Source organism: Crinia signifera, chromosome 5 (assembly GCF_055691185.1).
Source record: "Crinia signifera chromosome 5, ASM5569118v1, whole genome shotgun sequence".
Classification (NCBI taxonomy): domain Eukaryota; kingdom Metazoa; phylum Chordata; class Amphibia; order Anura; family Myobatrachidae; genus Crinia; species Crinia signifera.
In genome coordinates, this window is record NC_139221.1 from 274,651,427 (window position 1) to 274,666,400 (window position 14,974).

General features: G+C 42.9%; 1 protein-coding gene across 5 annotated transcripts in view; it reads right to left on the reverse strand.

The window, feature by feature from the left end:
• Positions 1 to 14,974, reverse strand: part of DPP6 (dipeptidyl peptidase like 6) — a 1,240,611-nt gene that overhangs the window by 297,614 nt on the left and 928,023 nt on the right. The gene's annotated exons all lie outside the window — the stretch shown is intronic.

Below are 14,974 nucleotides of genomic sequence, written 5' to 3' on the forward strand. Positions count from 1 at the left end.
TTTTCCAGTGCAGAAACTAATTCTGATGGAACATTCAGAAACCTACAGTATTGTGAAACCATGTGATGTCTATCCTTCTGTCACATGACCCGATCTCTTGTTTCCACCATTGCTGGGACATTGTCTATGGAAATTAGAAACTTCTTCTTGGGGGCAGGGTATATATATATATATATATATATATATATATATATATATATGTATATGACGGTATTCAATCCCGGTAACAACTGTTGGGCCGGCCCGACAGTAGTGACCCAGTTCCATTCTTGGGCCACTTGACTACATCTAGTGCCGAAAAGGGGGCATGGATGTGAGGAACGGCCGTGGATCGTTGAGATCTGGTCATGAGATCGACACCTCACAGTCATTCTTGGCAAAACAAGCCCGATTGCTTTTAAAGTCTGGCTTGTTTTGCCGACATGTCTGTTCAATGCTGTCAGGAAAGACAGAATCTAAAAGATGCACCCCCCTCCCCGCTATGTCCCACGTCAGAAATAGTGGAGGGGGATTAAATACCCTCCATAGTGTGGCTGGGACACATATACTTCCACATAAGGCAAATGTGGAAGATCCAGTACATATTTTAGAGCAGCAGTAGGGCTACTGAGATCTAGTCCATGCTTTCCAATGGTGTATTGTGAATCATTATTTGCAAATTAACAACAGCTGTTACTTCCTGCTATATGTTTGTTCAGAGCAGAGGGTCATGGCTCCTAATGCCTAAAAGTGGCTAGGTGATAGGCTGGGAATGTGGGGATTATGTTAGGTGTTCTTTGGCCTGTAACCTTGAATGCTGTCTACCTGCTGCAAATAAAGAACCAGACTCTATTTATATCCAGTCTTTGTTATTCCTTGTTACTAAAAAAGAGACGTTGAATGGTCATTGGGGCATCACCTCTACAGACACCTTGGTATGAGCACCACAAATAGGAATGGAATCTGACCTGGCCAGTTGGCAGTTGCTGGTAGTTTGGTGAGAGTGTTAGTCTTCTGTCTCTTTTGCTAAACATGTTAAAATTAGCTAATAAGCTTCTGACAGACTTGCAGCGCTGCTTATAATTATAAACCGCCAGGAGTCACAAGCAACTGCATGTTCTGCACTCAATGGACCAGTCCGACCCTCCTTATAGGTATGGGCTCAGTAAGACGTGGATTAAGATAGGATCAAAACTCATCAACATGGGAAGGAGGTCTGAGGTTGTGAAAAGGGATCCAATCAGATCTGTTCACCCCTATTCGGCTCCTTCTGACAAATGTTAGACTCTCCTTTGTTTTAGAATCCAGCCTGATAGTGAATAGGCCCCTAACAGAAATATTACAGCATACAATATATTGTTTTGAAGCTATACCATAGTAAGTGTACTGTACATCTATTCCGTGATCTGTAAGGGACGTTTTCCCTTTTATTCATTTAAAGAGAAGACTCGTGCATCTTTTGTGTTTCTCTGCACTTTCTGAAGTCCAGTTTGCAGTTATCATTATTTATTTCCTTTTTATCAAAAACAATTGTACATGAAATATGTGGAACAAACAACTGTTTAGAATAACTGAAGTGTAGCACATTCACTAACTTTTTTTGCCTTGAAACAGGGGAGACTTAAGGATGGAGAGGGCCAATGTGCGAGATCCGATCGTTCCCTCTCATCCCTGGAAGCTCAGGAGAAGCTGGATTTGTGCCAGAGTCTACTGCACATGTGCAGTTGTCCAACGACATGGCACCCGCACCTTTTTTCTGGGGACATCTTGACTGCGCATGCGGGAATCATTGGGAAAATGGCCACCCCACCATTTTTCCAGTGACATTTGCCTGTAGCGCTTGACAGTGCTGTAAGCATATTAATAAGGTTGCAGGCTGTGTGCTATGGATCCCCCTGTACTCCGGTGCAAGGTCTGTGGTAGACAAGTGCCTCTATTATAGGCACAGCAATATCTTGAATACTTGTGAACTTACAAAGCTCAAACATCGAGGGAAAGAACATGTAAAGTTTAGGTATCTCTAGCATACGTAATGACAAATGTGAAACTCGAGCCCACCAAATGCCTTCCACAATATTACATCATCTTGGTAAATGTGACATCTTCATTGGACACAGAGGCACAATTCAGCCGCTATGCTTAACTCTAATAAATGCCAGTCTGTACTCATGCCTGTCCCCATGGGCAGAGTCACTGGAATGCTTCAATGGCCCTTTTGACAAATTCTCCAGCAGCTATTGAGGGCATTGCTATCTAGAATAAAGCAATTCGTCATGTTCCCCATGGATCAGCAAGCTATTATAGAGACAAACATTTTGCCAGAGACTGTAGCAGTTTTCTCATGTCCTAGTTTACCGGAATTGCACTCTCCATTCGTTCCTTTAGCCAGTGACAAAACTGTGCTTAGGAAAAAGCAATTGAACCTTTTCATCAATGTTATGTTTGTGGTTCTTCCTGTCAAAATACATTAGTTCACAATACATCACTAGATTAAAGGCTAGTTATGGAAAACTTTTTACATTAATGAAATGTAAAAGGTAAAACTTAGTAGCAATGATTAAAGGTATCCTTCTCCAAATATGAGGCTTTTCATTTAAAGTTTGTGCACAGTTCCCTTGCAGTAAATGCAGAACCCTACTCTACAAGAGATAGCGTGTGGAGGAACGGTATCTGGTCATAAGGTTGACAGCAAACATGGCGAAATGTATAATGTCCTTATGTCAACAACACAATGTCCACATCAGAATGTTGGCATGGTTCATACTGTTGACAAGCACTAGGTCAACATTCTCAAACTGTCAAAGGTAAACAATTTTAACATCTGTAATATCACTTTGTGAAATGTCAGAAGTCTGATGATGTCAACGGTTAGGGTTAAGTGCCACCAGAAGGGTTATGGTTGGTTTGGTGGGTGGTTAGGGTTAGACTATAATGGTAGTTAGGGTTAGTCCTAAGGGAAAGAGGTTATGGATAGGAATGAACTACTTACCGATACACTGGCCCTCAAGTGCCTGTGCCAAAGCTAATGTTCACATGACAACCAATACACAGAAGGCGGCGCTGAAGCCGCCGGGACAGGGTAGGACACTGCTAGACCACTAGGTAATGTTTTTCGATGGTTCATCATGTCTACATGTCATCCATGTAGACATGAAGAATGTCGACATGATAACTGTTGACCATTTATAGCCAACCCTGGAGGGAAGACCTGGAACACAGATGGTGGTATCTGATTGGGAAGCATAACTGTGATCCTGAATGCTCTTGCCTCTTATGCACCTGAGATATACGCTTCTCTTGACAAATAATTGTCAAAACCATAGTTTACGACAACAGAGGTGAACAACTCATTCCACACTTACTACTACCACTACTACTACTTTCCTGATCGGCTAACTGGAAAATCAGGGGAGGGGATAATCCAGGTGAAAGGTAGTGTTGTGAACACTTTCATGGCCGATCACTTTCCGAAGATTCCTGGAGTCACACTACGGGGCAGAGATGAACCAATACATACTATAATGAGTCTTATCATCAAGCCGCATAACCCACCCCCTGTCCCCACCTGCCCTTTTTATTGCAGAGGTAGTGGATTGCAGTATTGTTTCCCACTCTGCTGAGAACTGGCACACCCACCTTTAATACAGTGTCACAGAAATTCTAGGAGACAAGTATGTTCCATTGTAATCCCATTTTACTAAGAAACCAACACACATTGGCAATACTGTACATATCTTTTTTTTTTTTTTTTTTAAGAAAACACCACAACATAACATACTATCTAAAACTTGTGAATTTACTTTTCAAAGGATCACAGTGTATAAGAAAAAGATTTCTCCATGGGTTGGAAGGTGCCAACTGAATCGGTGACATCAACAAATCTTCTATTAATGTTACTTGCACTGAATTATTCAGTTGCATGGATTACTACAGATCTATACCCATTGTCATGGAATAATCCCAAAAGACAAAATTAGCTATTTAATGCAAATTCTAGATCCCCCATCTCAGAATGGTGGGAGCATGATTCTCATATCAGGATAGAATAATGAAACCATCCCTTAGTTTATAACACTGGCATGCAGATGACATTATCACATGCAGTCATTTATGTGCAGCTCGCCACCAGTTAACAAACGATCTTACCTATTGGGTATACCCAGACTTGCGTAAATGGGAAAGAAATCTGCTTATATCCGGTTATTGCTTACTCACCCATAGACGGGAAGATTTCCTGCATAGCGAGCATATTTAAACTAAAGCTGACACATAAAACAACTTTTCCTTCCTTTGGGAAATTTTCAACCTACACCTTGCAATTTCCTCGCTACAACACTGGCTAGAAGAACGCCTGTGGCTGTGATAAATGGCTTGCCTATGAACGCAGGGAACTTCCCGGTTGAAATGCTGCTGGAGTGGATACATAAACAAAAAAACACAGGCTGTTCAATGCAACAGTTTATGACTTGTGAGGGCAATTATTATTTTTTAAATGAAATGGTTGTGTTCTGTATACCCAGAGTCCCATCACTGAGGAAGGCAGTAGACTCTGTCACTATAGATTTCCTGTTATGCTTATAGATTGCGTTTAGCCCATTGCACGGTATATAACACTTGCATGTGCCATATTTATAACTGGAACCTTATGCCCTAGGAAACCTGAAAGTAATATATAGGTATTAAGGGAAGACCTCATTCACATGGGTAATTCTACCTGAGAGCACTGTAGTGAGTAATTAGAAAATTTACAACATCAGCCATAGAAGTAAACAGGATTTAGGACCAACACTGATTTGATCATTGGTATTACGGAATTTATTATCGTATCTACTTCATACGTGGAAACCTTTACTCAGACTCCCTTCGTAAAGGGAAGGTCCAGGTGAGAGGTATGGGAGCAGTGGCATGCGGTGGGGTGAGGCAGGTGAGGCACAGCCTTTTCTGTGATACTAGTGTATATGCCAGAGTTTTAAATTGATAAATTATGTCAAAAATAGAAATAATTTGTAAAAAAAAATCTTATTTTAATTATTCTGATCATTTATATAGTCAAAACTCTGGAGTAAAAAGTCAATGGCAGGTGAGGCACTGCCTCAACTGGCTACCTTTTCTGCACCTCTCTTATCAAAACTCCAGCAATGTATACTGCTGCACATGTGTATAATGCTGGAATGTATTCCTGGGGTCATATATTGTGTGCAAATCTGATTCTGGTACTTGTCAGGGACTCTTCAGCCATTTACCTCACCGCACGTCCCTGGAGTATACAGTTGTGAGCTGCATCACCATAGCTCATGGAACACTTTGTGCAGTGGAAGTGGGGGCATGAGAATGAGATTCTCCATAAATAATTGTAGCCCCCATGGACCATCTAGTTCTGGCTAGCGGAATCCGGAGATTGGTCTACACCAGTGGTCGCCAACCCGTTGCTCGCGAGCTACCGGTAGCTCGCCTGAGCGAAACGGGTGGCTCGACCACTGCTGCCTGCCCTGCCCGGTCCGCCCGCCCATTGTTGCCGCTGGCTTGCGGCGCTATAGCCGCCGCTATAGCCGCCGCCTTGCCCCGCTGTAGTCCGCGGGGACCAGAGGAGACAGCACACAGGCGCTAGAAGTCATATTTGACCTCTAGCGTCTGACAGGGAGCACCGCGCTAAGCGCTCCCGGCACTTCCGGGTAACGCTGCAGCAGCGCAGCTCTGTGTTCCCAGTCATAGGCTAGAAGTCAAATATGACTTCTAGCATGGTGTGGGGCTGTGGGGGGAAGAACGGCAATTGCCAGCAGGGTGATGATGGAGCTGAGCTCCGAACGCGCCAGCAGCCAGCAGCAATGACTAATTTATTATGCCCATGTGAAGACGGGCATAGTGGAGGGGGCAAGCAGTGACCCCCTTGTCAATGAGCATTAACCCCTGGCAACAAAAATGAACCCCTGACAGCAAGCAGGTAATTTACATTTTTTTATTAGAAGCCTTACTGTGGGACATTGTGTGCAATATGTGTAATGGGCATCATTTGTGTGGCACATGTTTAATGAGCATCAAGGTGTGGGGCATATGTATAAAGGAGCTTCACGTTGTGGGTCATAGGCATAATCGGCATCACGGTGTGTGGCATATGTATAATGGAGTATCACGGTGTGTGGCATATGTAAATGGTGCATCACGGTGTGTGGCATATGTATAATGGTGCATCACGGTGTGTGGCATATGTATAATGGTGCATCACGGTGTGTGGCATATGTATAATGGAGCATCACGGTGTGGCATATGTATAATGGAGCATCACGGTGTGGGGCATATGTATAATGGAGCATCACGGTGTGGGGCATATGTATAATGGAGTATCACGGTGTGGGACATATGTATAATGGAGCATCACGGTGTGTGGCATATGTATAATGATGCATCACGGTGTGGCATATGTATAATGGTGCATAACGGTGTGTGGCATATGTATAATGGAGCATCACGGTGTGGGGCATTTGTATAACGGAGTATCACGTTGTTGGGCATATGTATAATGGGCATCGTGTGTGTGTGTGGAAAAAATGGGGGATGTAGCCTCGCAGGAGTTCCACGGTAGTAGCTGAACCTTCTAATTTTTGGCGCGCAGATGACTCTTCTCCTCTGCCTCCAGTGTTGGGAGGTATGTTTTGGGGCATTGCAGTGTGTGGCACAATGTGTCAGGGGCATTACAGTTTGTGGCATTATGTGTAAAGGGCATTTTTTGGGATATTATGCAGATTTTTTTTTTTTTTTTTTACTTTAGTAGCGGTTTATTTTGTCGCGAGTAGCTCCCGACCCACAAAAGGTTGGAGACCACTGGTCTACACCATTTACACTGCCAGAGCTCCCCAAAAATTCAGGCATTTCCCAGACATTCCATGTAGTCTATTTTTAGAAGAAATTAGAGTGAGGGCATTGTACAGTATTTCCTCATTCTTGGACATTTCAGATTTTGAACTATAATATTTCATTATTTATCAGATTGTACATCATAGTTGCTTACTCTCCCGCAAGTCCTGATTTGCTAGGCAGTCCCCCACATACACAGAAGAGTGGACAGATTGGCCACATCCCACACCCCTCTCCTTGGACCAGCGAATCACAACATTTTGGGAGCCTAGTGATGTGCAGCCCAGCATGCAGCAGAAACCCCCCGCCCTACTGGCAAGTAGGCGTCTTCTGTCTGGGCTCCTCCCATACAAATTTTAAAGGTCAGCAACTGTGATTCCACTGCCTAATTTCATTACATTTATATACTTATTATAACATTCCTACCAAATGATATTAGAAATGTTAATATGCATCACAATAAGACAATAGCAAGACCGTGACAGGGACTGGGGTTGTAAATGATTCATTTAAATGCAAATATATAAATTAAAAATCGAATGCAAATTTTTAATTTTTTTTTCATCTGGCTATAGAGCAATACAAATATAATAAGTGGCAATTTAGTTTCATATACAGAAAATTGGTGTAAATGATCATTAATATGGTATTATTACTATTGTTTATGTATGCATTGGAAATCGTAAAATGCAGCGTTCTACAGAGAATATGTAATTTACAACAGTCCCTGCTACAGTGGAGCTCCATAAAACTGGGGACACATTAGACCAGGCATGTCCAACCTGCGGCCCTCCAGATGTGCTAAAACTAGCACATGTGGGATGTGCTGGGATGTGCTAAAACTACACATCCCAGCATGCCTTGCCACAATTTGGCTATTAGGGAATGCTAGGATGCATGCTTGGATGTGTAGTTTTAGCACATCTGGAGGGCCGCAGGTTGGACATGCCTGCATTAGACCATAATGGGTACCCAGAGACCTTATTGATGAGATGCCAACATCGGTAAGTACATACACACTCGCTGACGCTGTGCATGACGAGTGGCATGAGGGGGTGTGAGTGGGTTGACATGCTGCATTCTGAAGCATGGATCTCTCTAGCAATATCCTCCATCGTCCAGCATGTGCAGACGACAGAGGACATCGCTAACAACCCACATTGGTAACTATATGGGGCCTGATTCAGACTTAGTTGTAGTTTAGCGAGGATTCGCTAAACTACAACTGCTGGTGCTAGGCTGCGGAGGGGGACTGTTCCACACAGTGCTAGGCTGCCCAGTACACCAGGTCCCACCCCACTATGCGCTTGCAAAATTTTGCGGGCAAATCACAAAGCTGCTAAGCCAGCTCCAGACTGACCATGTTCGTGGTTGCAGCTGCTGTGTGACATCATGCAGCCGCCTTGGCCTTCCCGCTGAGCAGTCTGGTCAGTTGGTCATGACCCCCCCCCCTCCGCTGCCCCTGGCCAGCACTGAAACTGTGATATCCTGCAAACGCACTTATTTATTTCCGCACTTTTACTAATGGGTTTAAATCAGGCCCGTAGTGTGTACACACTAGACATTACGCACGAAAATATCGTTAACGATAATGCTTCAAAAAAATCACCTTTACACACTCACTAATGGTCCATTGTCTCAAAAGCCACTAAAGCTACCGGTATGTTTTTTTGTTTATGCAAAAATCTATTCTCTTTCATGTACACATTTTGAAGTCCACAAATAAGGACTGTCCCACCAAGATTAGGACAGATGGGTGGTATGCAGTAATATACATTGTAATGGTATACTAGATACAGTATGTAGGTGTAGTACATCTCTGTCCAAATCTAAGGCTGATTCTAAGTATATCGCAAAGCAAATATTTGCGCACATGATCAATATGTTCAATTCTGCATGCACCTAAATGTGTACTATGGTGTGTATGTACCATAGGACACAATTACACAGTCGCAAAAGAGTTTGAGACACAGGGGGGTCTATGTACTAAGCCAACCATATCCTACAGTAACTGTCATTTTTCAAACACAGGGAAGGTTTATTAAGCCCTGTGAAGTGATAAAATGACATGCTGGGTTTGAGAAATTGCAGTTAGGAACTGATTGGCTAGTGCATTATCGCCTTTTACTTTATCACTTCGCCAGGCACAGAACATCTGCCCCATAGCCCGTAACAAGGCAGTTATTAGCTGACTGGCTGGGACAGTATCTCTGTCTACTTTCTATGTCCAAGGCTCTGAACTCAGAAATGTATTGGGCATGGGTGATGACTGGGAGGTGGTTATTATGGGTGTGTTAAGGGAGTGTCACTGGCGTGTCCCAGAAGTGGTTTCAAAATCAGAAGCGTAATCGCTCGACTGGAGTCCGTACTTAGCATGGGACAGGTTCTAGTTTTTATGCTGTGATTGACAGTAGCACCTGAGGACACACACAGTGAACATGCCTATCCATGCACACTCAGATACAGGCTTGTACGCCAGAGGTAGGGCTTCTTCTAGCATTGGCATAAAACTGAAGACGCAACAAGGGCAGAAGACGCATGGTCACAGAAGTGTGCAACTCAGACTCCGCTCCCCTAGTCATTAAGAAAAAAACATGCCAGCAAGTGTTAAACTCTATGGACATGGGAAAAATGCATTCACTGCCATATTATAATTAAATTACCCTCATGAGAATAGAAAACCTAAAAAGATCTTTCTGCAAAACTATGGCAGACTCAGTTATTTCAGCACTAGGAGAGTTCATTGCCAACACATGGTACTGTATACAAATGATGCCTCCATGGAAACCAAAAAGCCTGGCATTCTTCTCGGAGCTCACATTTTGTAGAAATGGAGAAGAACTACTGCAGGTGCAGAACTTTGCACGCCATACACGCAGAACACGTAAACATGGATTTCATCGGTTTAGAATGCAACTGAGCAGAATGATTGAACAGAGCTGGCAAGCTACTGCTATACAAAATAAGGTTCCACATGGTTTGGGTTTGCTAGCTCAGCAATGAGTCTTTGGCCATGGATAGATTTGCAGCTGGACAAAAGCATGAAGAGAGTCAAATTGAGCAAAAGCAATGTATTTCTGCATGCTACCTATTTGATTGCTACATATGAATTCTGGGCAGTTTTATTTTAGGACAGAAGATATTTTCAGAACAGAGGAAGAGTATTTACCATCCTTTCTTTTAAATTCAGTGTTTATGAATCTTCCTGTATTCTCAATAACTAGCATACAGGCTATAGTGTTCATTCTAGCACAGACTGTCTGTATCTAAGTGCTGAGATACAGAGAAAAGCGTGTTAGAGAGAGAGAGACACCCCAGGCAGAAAAGAGGTACTGCATGGGTTTTGAAATGTGCATGGTGCTAGAATGAGCACTATAGGTATATCAGTGTTTCTACTCAATTGGACGATAGCAACCAGGGCTTAAAGTGGTCATGCAGAGGTGGGGGAACTAGTTGCTCTATGCCACCTAATACCCCCCCCCCCCCCCCATTAAACTGAGAAAGGGCCAGTGGTAGGATTTTTGGCATCCCCCTGCAAACTAGAATGCATTTCTGTGAGAATTACTGTGCAGGGCCAATGAGGAGGTTAAAATGTTCCACCTCACCATTACAGGCGGTGGAACTCAGTTCCACCCCATTCCCCCTCACTTTAACCCCTGGTGGCCACCAAAATGTGGGCCATGATGTACCTGTCACCTGCCATCCTCTTCCCCTGATAAAAATAAAATAAAACTACTAAATGGTCTACAGGGACATACACACCACTTACATTCCCAATTAATGCCCAGAGTGGTTGTAAGCAAATTAAGTCTACATAATATGAAAAATTCCTCCCACCTGTCCACAAGTTTAACATTATCCCCCTTTATAATGAGATAAAGTAAACCATTCTACACTTAAAGGAATACAGTAGGTAAGGAACTCTGTAGCCAGTGCCTTCGTTGAAGATATTTATAGATATTTGCAGTTGAGATACCATAAGTCAAATGTCAACATGAGAGCTGATATAGTCCGCTGTTTGATAGAATGTCTCCCAGATAGGTAACTGGAGGTCTGCTATCGATGTAGCTACACCCAACAAAGACAGCACATAGGTGATGAATACCAACCATTGCCAAGATACCCATTGGCCTGCACTGCTTCAGAGAGTCCCAGACCCACTGGTTTAATAGACACAGGTAGCCATAATAAGCCTGGAAGCCCAAAAGGTCACTTTAAATTACTTCCAACCCAAGGTTTTGGCCAGGTCATAAGGAACCAGTCTCTGGGTTGATTTAACGAACAGGCAAATTGATTTTTTTCCAGGTCAGGAAACACTAAACATCCTTCCATCTTGGAACTAAAAGCATTCTCCTTACAAATCTCAGTTTTCTGTCCTTCCAAACATGTCAACTTGCACAATTTGTTAAATAAAGACTTTGGGAAAGGTCTATGAATAGTTCAAAATAAGTATAACTGTAGCAAATCTCAGACAGTGCACTCCTTGGAAAATGTAGTCCTTAAGGTAACATAGAAACATTGTAATTAAGGTTGAAAAAAGACTTCAAGTTCAACCTTCAAATCTCACTTGTAACTACTGTGTTGAGTAAGTCATATCTATAGGATTCCCTTAGTGGCCAAAAATGTATCCAGTTTTGATTTAAATTCATTAACAGTAGTTGCTGTAACCACCCCCACCGGCAATGAGTTCCAGAATTATACTGCTCTAATGGTGAAGAATCCTCTTCTTAATTCAGTACAGAATATATTTTCTTGGAGCCTCAGTACATGCCCACGTGTCCTAAGTATAGACCTGTTAGTAACCAAATCATCTCCTAGTTCCATATGATTCCCAATCCTGTATTTGAACATACTAATCATATCACCTCTCAACCTCTGTTTCTCCAGTGAAAACCTATTCGGCCTGGTTAACCTATCTTTGTATTCTAGTGAAGACCTTTTACTAGCTTAGTCGCCCTTTACTGTACCTGTTCCAATTCATTTATGGCCATTTTAAGGTGCAGTGCCCAGAATTGAACACAGTATTCCAAGTGTGGTCTCACAAAGAGGCACTATCACATTGGCATCCCTTGAATCCATACCCCTTTTTATGCATGCCAGGGTCCGGTTTGCTTTTGCTGCTGCACTTGAGCAGTGTGCACTATTACCCAATTTTTCATCTATGATGACCCCCATGTCTTTCTCTACAGCAGAATTCCCTATAATAACTCAATTTAGTACTGTAGATTTTGTAGTGTATCCACATCCTCTCCTGAGTTCATTTCCTTACGTCGTCCACAAATATTGCAATTTTACTCAATTGTTATCACTTCCTATATCATTAATGAATTTATTAAACAAGGTGGGTCCCAATATTGAACCTATACGGATCAAAGGCAATTTCTTTAGCAGCGTGAAAGACTCATTACCCAGTATTTTGAACACATGACTGTGCCAAAGAAGGTGATAGGCTGTCTCCCTGCCTGATGACACTATCCTGAACCAGGCAACATGAGCAATAGCATTGGAAGTAGTGGAGAAGCATTGCTGGCATATATCTACACTACAGAACACACAGTTATGGCAACATTGACTGATCGACAAACAGGTTCCTTTTTAGCTACTGTATAATACAAATATGAGATCCATTACAGATTACATGAAGTCCATTACAAATGACATTACACAGTTTTCTATTAGTGAACTGGGTTCAGTGTGAAGGACACCAACCCAGTAATAACACGGTAATAAACCACCATGTGATAGGCGTTAGCTTACTCAGACTGATTTCGGAAATGTTTTCAAATACCGGGTCAGAGCAGGGTTTGTGACATGAAAGCACTATTACTGTCATAAACTTTCCTCTCCACTTACATCTCCAATTTGCAGTCCAAACATACTGTATTCGCATCCTCCTTACCCCAGGCCAACATTGCTGTGTGACGATATCATACTGTCCAGCAAGAACCTTTGCAATCCGGTAGACCATTATGCAATAGATGACACCTATACTTTTGTATCAATACCTATTTCCTGTAAGCTTGCAAGTCGGACATTCCTACCTCTACCTCTAGTTTTATTTTATCACTGTTGTTTCCAATAGTAAAATGCAAAGGAATAAATAAAGAAACAAGTCAGTCTAAGGCCCATAGGCCCCAGGGGCACGGTCTGCTGCTAAGCAAGGAGGTAAGTGATCACATTAGCAATTACTTCACACTGTCACAATGATAGGCTGCTATCAGACCCCCTGTCCCTGGATATGATATGTAATAAATGTACTGTATAATAAACTTATAAAGTCTCAGTTCAGATAATTAATAAACATGCCCACAGTACTGATCAGTATGCGTCCCTAAGCCAGAACCTTCCCTAGGTGTCCAAGAGGTCATAATCTGGCACTGGTTTGATGCCAACAGTGGTAACAAGAGAGGAGGGGGGGAGTTGCTAATTAACCGGGCCCATGACTGATTGAGGGGCCTAAGTCTGATGGAGAGGCCCAGTTGGGCCCCCATTACCTGGCAGCAGCAGCTGCAGCACCTCAGCTGTGTGTTGAGGTGCTAAAAGTGCTATTTGTTTCTGTATTTTATTCTAAGGCTACATGACCACGCCTCCCACGATTAGGCCACACCCCCTGAAAAGTATCAGGGCCTGACCAGGCTCTCTACTGCCCTGGATACCAAAGCAATTATAATGAATTAAGCAGCCGCACAATGGCCCTTATTCTGGTTGACTTGCTCAGGCGTGAATTCAAAACCCGCCCTGCGAGTGGTGGTACGCCAGCCTACCCCTTGCACGCCGGGTTCGTTCGCCTGGCATGCGAATGGATGCTTTACATAAACACCCATTTGCATGCCAGTGGGAACCTCCCCCATCTTTTGATGGTTGGCGACCATGAAATGATTCTGAAAGCGCACGCATATGTAAGGGTGGTAAAGGCCACTCATACATATGCGTGTAGATTTCCAAGGAATTGGGCGGGCGGCTGACATCCGGTTTTGTCAGCTGTCCGCCCCCTGCACATGCGTCACGAATGCATTAGCATGTGTACGCCCAGCATTCTCATGGGAACGCTCGTGAAACGCTGGGCGTTCACATACGCTAATGGCCCTGCCCGACACCCCAATGCCCCTTGCCACCTCCCGCTGAAAAGGCAGGGAGCGTGCACCCAGCGAAGCGATATTTCGCAGAGTTCACACGCAAACAGCATATACACATGCACAGAAATTCGCGCCATAGCGAGTCACCCAGAATAATGGCCAATGTCTCCCTGCACAACTTTCATATGTAGGAGGACAATGCTTTTTGTCAACCGGAAATCTGCCAAATAGATATTGTTTCTTAAAATGAACAGTTCAGTATAATAAATGCATAATATTTAGCAAACATGCCTGTGACAGATGTAAAACGAGTGCATGAACAGTCGCACATAACTAAGCAGTCCCTAGAATATTTTGAAGACCAGATGCTTGTAGCTCCGTGGTGCCTAAACCTAATTTGCATTGTAAACTTAGAAATTACGTTGGCACCATGCTAATATTTTTATGCCAGCATTATTTCTGTGCTTATTTAGCAAACGTCTAAACTGGGAACACGGTGAGTATTTAAAGAAATTACAGCAGAGGACACAGTGCCAGTGACTGTAGGATTGCGCCAGCAATGCCTGGGGGATCTCCATCAGTGGCTGGGACTTAGGAAACATCTGCATGGATGCTGACAAGCGAATACACCTCGGCCATTAGGCTTTCTCTATACAGAGTCAATTATATCGGACTTATATTTACAAGAGATCCAGATTTGGCAAACACGCATTAGTCTTTTTGATTTATTTAATGGTATGAGTTTTTGCAACAACAAAAGTTGACTATAAATCAATAAGCAAAAATAAAGAAAATACCGATATGTCCAATCTGCTGACCTTTAACTGTGACATCAGTTACTGTATTAATCCATTACTAAATACTCATTATTTATATGTATAATAAAATATTCAGGGGCAGATTTATTAAGACTGGGGAAGTGATAATGTGGCTGGTGATAACGTACCAGCCAATCAGCTCTTAACTGTCAAGTTACAGGCTGGGTTTGGGAATTGACAGTTAGTGGCTGATTGGCTATTGCGTATCACTTGCTACTTTGTCTCTTCACATAATAAATCTGCCCCACA